An 8,392-nucleotide genomic window follows, 5' to 3' on the forward strand; every position below is an offset into this window, starting at 1 on the left:
CTCACTCACTCACTCACTCACTCACTCACTCACTCACTCACTCACTCACTCACTCTCTCTCTCACTCACTCACTCACTGACAGACTGACTGACTGACAGACTGACTGACTGACAGGCAGTTGGACTAACTGAATGACTAACTGACCGACTCACTAACCACCCGACCGACCGACTGACCGTCCGAATGACTGACTGAATGTTGGTCAGACCGAGGGAATAATTAACCGTGTGACTTCCTGCCTGCAATACTAACGAGCATGCTAACGACGACGGCCTTCGTCGTGGCTGCTGCTGCTGTTGTTGTCATGAGCTGTTAATCACAGGCGGCAGGCTACGTGAGAATGACTCGCCGGCACCGCAGTCTGGCTACTAAGGCCAAAACAAAATATAGGTGTGGTTACTGTTTCATGCTGAAAAAAAATAGGGTAGGTAGGTAGGGAAAACATTTTATTTAATTGAAACATTTTATTTACGAACCATGTCCGAAGGATGTGCGTTGTGCCTTTTGAAGCAAGAACTGTCCAATTCATTTTTTTATTTTTTACTTTAAAGTAAATTGACAATAAAATGTTTAGGGTCGCTGGGAATAAATAGGGTCGGTCGGGAAACGGTAACCACACCTATATTTTGTTTTGGCCCTAATCTACTAGCTGACGCATGTGTGCGGAGAATGGTGGATATTTTTCGCTAACGATCGCGTGACGTTGCAGAGTGTGCGTCGCGCGGATGATATGCGGTAGTTTCCTCACCGGTTACACTCGTGTTCTTACACCTGTCGCGCACGGTCGCACGGCTCCCCCCTCCCCCGCGCGGGGCCGCGTCGTTACCCCTCTCACACACGGATATTACTGACTTACCGCGTATCAATCACACTACATACAGCATGCCACGGCGCCACATGGTCGAATGTACCCAACGTATTAGCATGACGGCCCCATCTGGTGAGAGAATGTCGTACCAGCGTTTCTCGAGTAGTAGCATGGCGGCTCTATCTGTTGAGAGAATGTCGTACCAGCGTTGCTCGCATAGTAGCATGGTGGCTCTATCTAATGAGAGAATTTAATATCAGCATACCCTGCGTGGTAGCATGGCTGCGTTATTTCAGGAGAGAATTTGATACAAATTTTGCACAGGGGAGAGATAATGATCCGCTAGGGGACGGCTCTGATTGGCTAATTTTGTCTCTTATTTATTAATTTTTTTGTTATTTTTGGCTAATTTTGTTTTATTTTAGAATTAATGATAGGGTTAGGGTTAGGGTTAACTGATTTCTATATCCACAACTTATTTCTATATTCACTATCTCTCCCCTGAGACCTACTAATTTGATACCTGCTTACCTCAGTGCAGTAGCACGGTGGCTCCATCTGTTGAGACAGATTGTTGTGAACACATTGATGTCTGTAGTGTTTCATCACTTGCATGCTTGTTATCATTTCTGCATGACATGGCTTGTGTTGCCGCATCCTCCAGTGCGTGTGTAGACTCCATAAAGGTGTTGTTACTGCTAGTGCTGCTGTTACTGCTGCTGCTGCTGCTGCTGCTGCTGCTGCTGCTGCTGCTGTCTGCTGCTGCTGCTGCTGCTGCTGCTACTGTTGCTGCTGCTGCTGCTGGGCTATCTAGTGCTTGCTTGCTGCTGCTGCTGCTGCTCCATAACTATGCTGCTGCTACTACTACTTTTGCTGCTGCTGCTACCTACTGCTGCTGCTGGCTGGCTGTTGCTAGCATCTGCTGCTGGCTGGCTGCTGCCTGCTGCTACTACATACTGCTGCTGCTGCTGCTGCTACTACTGCTGTTTTTTATTTTTTTTGGCTGCTGCTACTACTACTACTGCTGCTGCTGCTGCTGCTCACTACTACTACTGCTGCTCCTGCTATTGGTGCTATCTGCTGCTGCTACTACTACTGCTGCTGCTGCTTGCTCTACTATTGCTGGCTGCTGCTGTTGGGCTACATCTGGCTAGCAGACTACTGGGCTGCTACTACTACTACTGTGGCTGCTGCTGCTGCTTGCTACTACTACCTACTGGCTGCTACTGGCTACTACTACTGCTGCTGGCTACTACTACTGCGGCTGCTGGCTGCTGCTAACTACTCGCTGGCTTGCTGTTGCTACATCTGCTACAACTACTGCTGCTACTACTGCTGCTGCTGCTGCTGCTGCTACTACTCCGCCTACTGCTGCTGGCTGCTACTACGGCTGCTGCTGCTGTTGCTACATCTGGCTTACAACTACTGCAGCCAATGGTAATCGCTTGTCTATTGTTTTTACGGCCCCTGGCAGACAAATGAAAGCATCTTCTCCCCTGCATGAACATCGTTAGCAACCGCTAACATCACTGCATGCTGATTGGATAGTGATGCTGCGCGGCTGACAACAGTCTCGCCAATCGTGGCCGTAGTTTGTGATCTGTGACTCGTAGGGATAGACAATCGTAGCCGGTAGTTATTGTGATTGTGTGATCGTAGCTACCCATGTGAGTGGCGAGGGTGCTGACGCTAGAAGGGGGCCGCCATGTTGGGCTGGAATGAATATCATTGGGCTGACGGGGGTGGCCGCCGTGCGTGATGACCGCTGAGCCGAACAGCAAGCAGGGTTCGGTGGACGGGATGGTAGCGCACCCTGGTGTGAAGTCACTGCTACTAACAGTTTACAGCTAGTTGCTAGCGATCGTGATTGGTGAAGGGCCGAGAGAAGCTATGGTCTGGCTAAAAAAAAATCAGCGACATCGTTACTGTGAGCAGTTTGGTTGCTTGTGGTTGTAGAGTGTTGCGCGGTGTTGTGACTGTTGTTCGGTTGTAGTCTGGAGAAAGGTTGCACAGTGTGTTCTGATGGTTATTTGTTGTTGATTGTTTGAGAGTTGTGTAGTGTTGTGGAACGTTTGTGTGTTGTGGTTGAAGAGCGTTGCAGGGCGGGGGCGCGGGCGTGTGTGTGGTGGACGGGTTGTTGGCTTGTGGTTGGAGAGAGTTGCACCTGTGTGTTTGTGATGGCAGGTCGTGGTCGTTGCATGCACGAGAGGCGGGTTAGGCCCAAAACAAATATAGGTGTGGTTAGGTTTCCCAGACCCAGAGACCCTATTTATTTCCAGCAACCCCTAAACATTTTCTTGGTCAATTTTCTTTAAAGTCAAAAAAAACAAATTTTAAAACACCATTTAAAAAAAAGACAGAAAGTTGTGTGTGACCGTTACATGCGGAAAAATAGGGTAGGTAGGTAGGGTAATCATTTTATTTTCTTGAAATATTTTTTTACGAAACCATGTCGCGAAGGATGTGGCGTTGTGTCCTTTTGAAGCAGGAACTGTCAATTCATATTTTTTATTATTATTATTATTTTTTTTACTTTAAAGAAAATTGACAATAAAATGTTCTTAGTGTCGGCTGGAATAATCGGGTTGGTCGGGAAACCGTAAGCACACCTAATATTTTTGTTTTGTCCTTCGAACTTTACCACTAACATTACTACACAAAAACTTGTCTCCGGGTATCATGTTAAATTCGTTATTTACTTTTCTTCTAGCTTCTACTGTGCCGGTTAGTTGCCTGCAGCAACACGGTAATACGAACCCTTGGGCATCTGTATTGCAGTTATTCCTGAAGCCTATACTTTGATGTTCATAGAGTACATTCTGGGGACATTTGTAGCACATTGCGGTGTTTCGCTGCACCGATACTAGTCTTGATTATTGCTTCTAGAACTCGCATTGACCATTTTTTTTTTGTTTTTTTTGTTTTGACTGACCTTGGTTGCCACCTCTAACACAATTATAGTGATCAGTTATAGAGTTAAATTGCCTAATAAAGGCGTCACATTGTATTACCGCTAGTACACGTGGCGTGCACGCTACGCACACTACAGCTGGTTGTGGCTGCCTGGATGGATGGCAATGTGAATGGAATGATGAATGGAGTAGGCATTGAATCTTTACGTGTTTCTATGTACCCATGCCCGCCTAGTGGCTATTCTAAACACATGCGTCATGACAGCAGATGAGCACGGACATTTGGCGAGAAAGAGCTGCAGCTGGAATGCCGATCAGGCGCACAATCGAAGAGGCACTTCAAGCCTTTGTTTATTTATGTTTATTCCTCTGCTGCAATTCCATGAATGCACAAGCGATCTAATCAGAAGTACAATAGTGACATAGTCGTTGTTCATAATAACTGTCTATCAGCTGTTATTTCCATCTGTGAAGCTAAATAGTAATGACATGGTGGGTAGCTACTATATTTTGAGGCAGCATAGTTTATCAGCGTTAGTTGTCATTTTGGCGTAAAAAACATTCGAGTTGTTCGGAAATGCGCATGCCGCGCGTAGATTGCGGTTTCTGCAATGTTCAGTGCAGGCGTATAACTAAACTTAAGATATCTACAAAATTAAAATATTATATACAAAATTGTGTAGATTAATTACCTAATATTATAGCGAGTATTTTGTAGCGTGAATATATTATATTCGTAGGCCTATTGACGTTTTTTGTGTGCGTATATATGCAGTAAAGAATTGTTAATTTTGGATTTAAAAAAAAACGACTAAATTGTAGCGGTTTTAATGACATGACGTGGACATAATATATATCATCAAGAGTAGCATACTAGACATCTTCTATTTATTGTAGCTATTGATATACGACATTATATATAAGACACAGATTATGCGTATACGCTTAATATATAAGCTCATATAAAATTTGATGCATGTCTGCATCGATTGACTTAGGCTGAGGCTTCCTTGTGCAGCACTACATGCACAGTGGCGGCTGCCCGGGGGGCACAGGGGCTGGGTCCCCCCTAGAATTCTTTAGGGCAGAGGGTATTTAAACCTACACCCTCCCCTCGGGTGCGCTTCCGGCCTTTGAGCTCGCACGATGTCAACCCCCACCGCTTCCTAGAATTCCCTTCTGGGATCTGCCACTGCGTAGGATACATACGAGTGAGGGGGGGGGGGGGTTGTGCGTGCGCACGCGCGCGCGCGTTTGTGTGTGTGACTTTCGCCTCCCTTGTGTGTGTGATGCTTTAGTTAGTAGTGACTGATACTGACCTTCTAGCCACGTCAGCCGCAGGCGTTACTGCGGTGTTTGACGCGCGCGCATACCATGGCAACAGTAGACTCGCCTGACACGGATGGCACGTTTGTGTGGCAAGTGGCGCCCTCGTCAGTAGTGGGCATGGCACTTTAATGACGTCCTGCTAGTAATAGATAGTCCTCTTTTCACATCACTACTTTCTCTCTCTGCTCTCTCTCTGCTCTCTCTGCTCCTGGCTGCTCTCTCTCTTTCTCTCCCCTCTCTCTCGTTCTCTCTCTCACTCACTCTCTCTCTCCCTCACTGTCTCTCTCTCTCTTTTCTCTTCTCTTCTGTCTCTCTCTCTTTCTTCTCTTTCTCTCTCTCTCACTCTGTCTCTCGCATCTTTTTCTCTCGCTCTGTCTCCTCTCTCTTCTCTCTGTCTCTCTCTTTCTCTTCTCATTCTGTCTCTCTGCTGTCTTTCTCGTCTCCCTTATCCTCTCTCTCTCTTCTGCTGCACTCTCTGCAACTATCTCTTCGGGCTTTCTCTTTCTCTCATTTCACTTTCCTTCTTCTGCTTTCTCTCTCTCTCTCTCTCTCTCTCTCTCTCTCTCTCTCTCTCTCTCCTCTCTTCTCTCTGCTCCTCTGTCCTCTTTCTCTCTTCTCTCTTCTCTCGCTCTGTCTCGCTCTCTCGTCTACTCACTTCTTCGTTGCTCTTTTTCTCTCTCTCTCTCTCTCTCTCTGCTCTCTCACGTCTTCACTATCTGTCTCTTTTCTTTCTACTCTCTCTCTCTCTCTCTCTCTCTCTCTCTCTCTCTCTCTCTCTCTCTTTCTCTCTCTCTCTTCTGTCTGCTCGCTCTCTTTCTCTGCGCTCTGTCTTGCAATTCTCTTCTCGCTCTCTCGCTCTGTCTTGGCTCTCTCTCTCGCTGCTCACCTCTCTCTCTCTCTGTCTCCTTCTCTCAACTCTCTCTCTCCTCTCTCTCTCTCTCTCTGCTCTCTCGTCTTTCTTTCTCTCCTCTATCGTCGCTCTTGCTCTCTCACTCAGCTTCACTCTCACTCTCACTCTTGCACTCTGCATCTCTCACTTTCTCACTCTCACTCTCACTCTGCACTCTCTTTCTCGCTCTCTCACTCACTCTCTCATTCACTTTCTCTCTCTCTCTCCGTTCTCTCCCCCTCTTATTTCTTCTTTTCACCTCTTCTCCGTGAATAGCATACTGTGGTGTGTGTGTGTGTGCTGTGTGTGTGTGTGTGTGTGCCGTGTGTGCGTGCGTGCGTGGCGTGCGTGCGTGGTCGTGGTGCGTGCGTGCGTGCGTGCGTTTCGTGGCGTGGCGTGCGTGCGTGCGTGTGTGTGCACGCGCGCGCGTGCGTGGTGTGTGTATGTGTGTGCATTCATGGCGTGTGTGCAAGTGGGCATGCATTCATGCGTGGTATGCGAGTGCGTGTCTGCGCTGTGTGTGTGCGAGTGCGTGCGTGGCATGCATGGCGTGTGGTGGCAAGTGCGTGCCGTGTGCAAGTGCTTGTGCGAGTGCGTGCCGTGCGTGTGTGTGCGAGTGGTGCGTGCGTGGTGTGTTTGAGCGTCTGTGCGCTGCGAGTGCGAGTGTGTGCGTCACGCGTGTGTGGCGAGGTGTGTGGCGTGCAAGCGTGCGTGCGAGTTGTGTGCGGTGCGTGCGTGCGTGGCGAGTTAGATTCCAGTCCATATGTCAATACGCATTTCTTTTGTCCATTTGAGGCTGAGGGTATGTGGCAGTCTGCCCTGGACGGCCGTCAGGAACTGCGCGTAAGGACACTTACTAGTACACTGAGAGCCGACAGTACAGAGACACGCTAGAGCAGAAAGAGGAGAGAGATGAGAGAGAGAGACGGTTGCGCGCAGGCCAGCGAGTGGAGAAGCAAATCAGGGCAACAGCCGGCATGGCAGCAGCTAGCAGCAGAGAAGAAGGCGCGGGGGAGAACGGAATGTCCATCCTTATTAGCCCATCTCCTGGACCGCGCCCACATTGCCTAGAGCGATGCGCCGCACGTTTCCTAGACGACGCAGGCCACGTTGGCCTAGACGACGCCATGCTGAGCTGCCCACGTTGGCCTAGACGACGCAATGCTGTCGGCGCCAAGGCGCGCGAAGACCAGTCAAGGACGAGGTGACGATGGCCGTTGCCGTGGTAAACGCGCGTCATGTTGACTGATGCGACGGTATGGGTGGCGCCGTGAGAAATACGCTGTACCCTAGGACGGACCACCGCGTGCGCCCTGGGAAACGCTAAGAGATAAAAGAAAAAAAAACAGTTTGCGTATCAGTGAAACGGTGGCTCGCAAGGCCGTACGTCTGTAAGCGTGACGCGATGAGAATGCGATGCAATGCAGGAGGCTGACAAGAGACAGCGAGAGAGCGGGGGATGAGGAGAGAGAGAGAGAAGAGAAGAGATGGAGAAGGAAGAGTCTATCTCTGTAGAAAGCTCGCGTGCTGCTTCGCTTGAAACGCCCTGTTCGCTAGCTGCAGCCGCGGCTCCTCCCGGTCCCGCGCGCGTGTGCGCAACCGACCCTGGATGCAGCGTTAAGATGCCGCCCACCACCATCACTATGGTGACTCCACCGTCGCCCGAGTCTGCCCGTCGCGCATGCTTTGGTCTCGCGCACGCGTGATGTCACATGCGCCCCTGCGATCCCAACACTCCGGCCCTGCGATCCTCCATTGTGAAGGCATCCGATACCGGAAATATTTTGACGGGTTTTGTCTTGTAGTTATGCGTGTAGGGAGAGTGGGCGGATTGCTGGTTAGAGACGTATGGCTAGATGCGAGCATGAATAGGTTGTTAGTGGAAGTTAAGGGGGTGGTTAGACGGTTAGGGGGCATGATGAGATGGTTAAGGGGGTGGTTAGATGGTTAGGGGGCACGGTGAGATGGTTAGGGGATGGTTAGATGGTTAGGGGCACGGTGAGATGGTTAAGGGGGTAGTTAGATGTTAGCGGTGGTTAGATTGTTAGGGCATGGTGAGATGGTTAAGGTGGTGGTTAGATGGTTAAGGGGGGGGAGGTTGATGGTTTAGGGGCATGGTGAGATGGTTAAGGCGTGTGGTTCAGATGGTTAAGGGGGGTTAGATGCGTTAGGGGGCAGCGCTGAGAAAGGTTATAGGGAGGGGTAGATGGTTAGGGGGGGGGGGTAGATGGTTAGGGGGCATGGTGAGATGGTTAAGGGAGGCGTTATAGATGGTTAGGGGCACAGTGAGATTTTGGTTAGGGCATGGTGAGATGGTTAAACGGGGTGAGATGGTTAGGGGGCACGGTGAGATGTTAAGGGGGTGGTTAGATGGTTAGGGGGCACGGTGAGATGGTTAAGGGGGTGGTTAGATGGTTAGGGGGCACGGTGAGATGGTTAGGGGATGGTTAGCA

At 49.5% G+C, this 8,392-nt stretch overlaps 1 protein-coding gene across 4 annotated transcripts in view; it reads left to right on the forward strand.

Moving 5' to 3' along the window:
* The window catches only part of LOC106815003 (AP-1 complex subunit sigma-2-like), a 19,723-nt gene that overhangs the window by 2,233 nt on the left and 9,098 nt on the right, over positions 1-8,392 (forward strand). The gene's annotated exons all lie outside the window — the stretch shown is intronic.

The sequence above is a fragment of the Priapulus caudatus genome, unplaced genomic scaffold (assembly GCF_000485595.1).
Source record: "Priapulus caudatus unplaced genomic scaffold, Priapulus_caudatus-5.0.1 Scaffold1020, whole genome shotgun sequence".
NCBI lineage: Eukaryota > Metazoa > Priapulida > Priapulimorpha > Priapulimorphida > Priapulidae > Priapulus > Priapulus caudatus.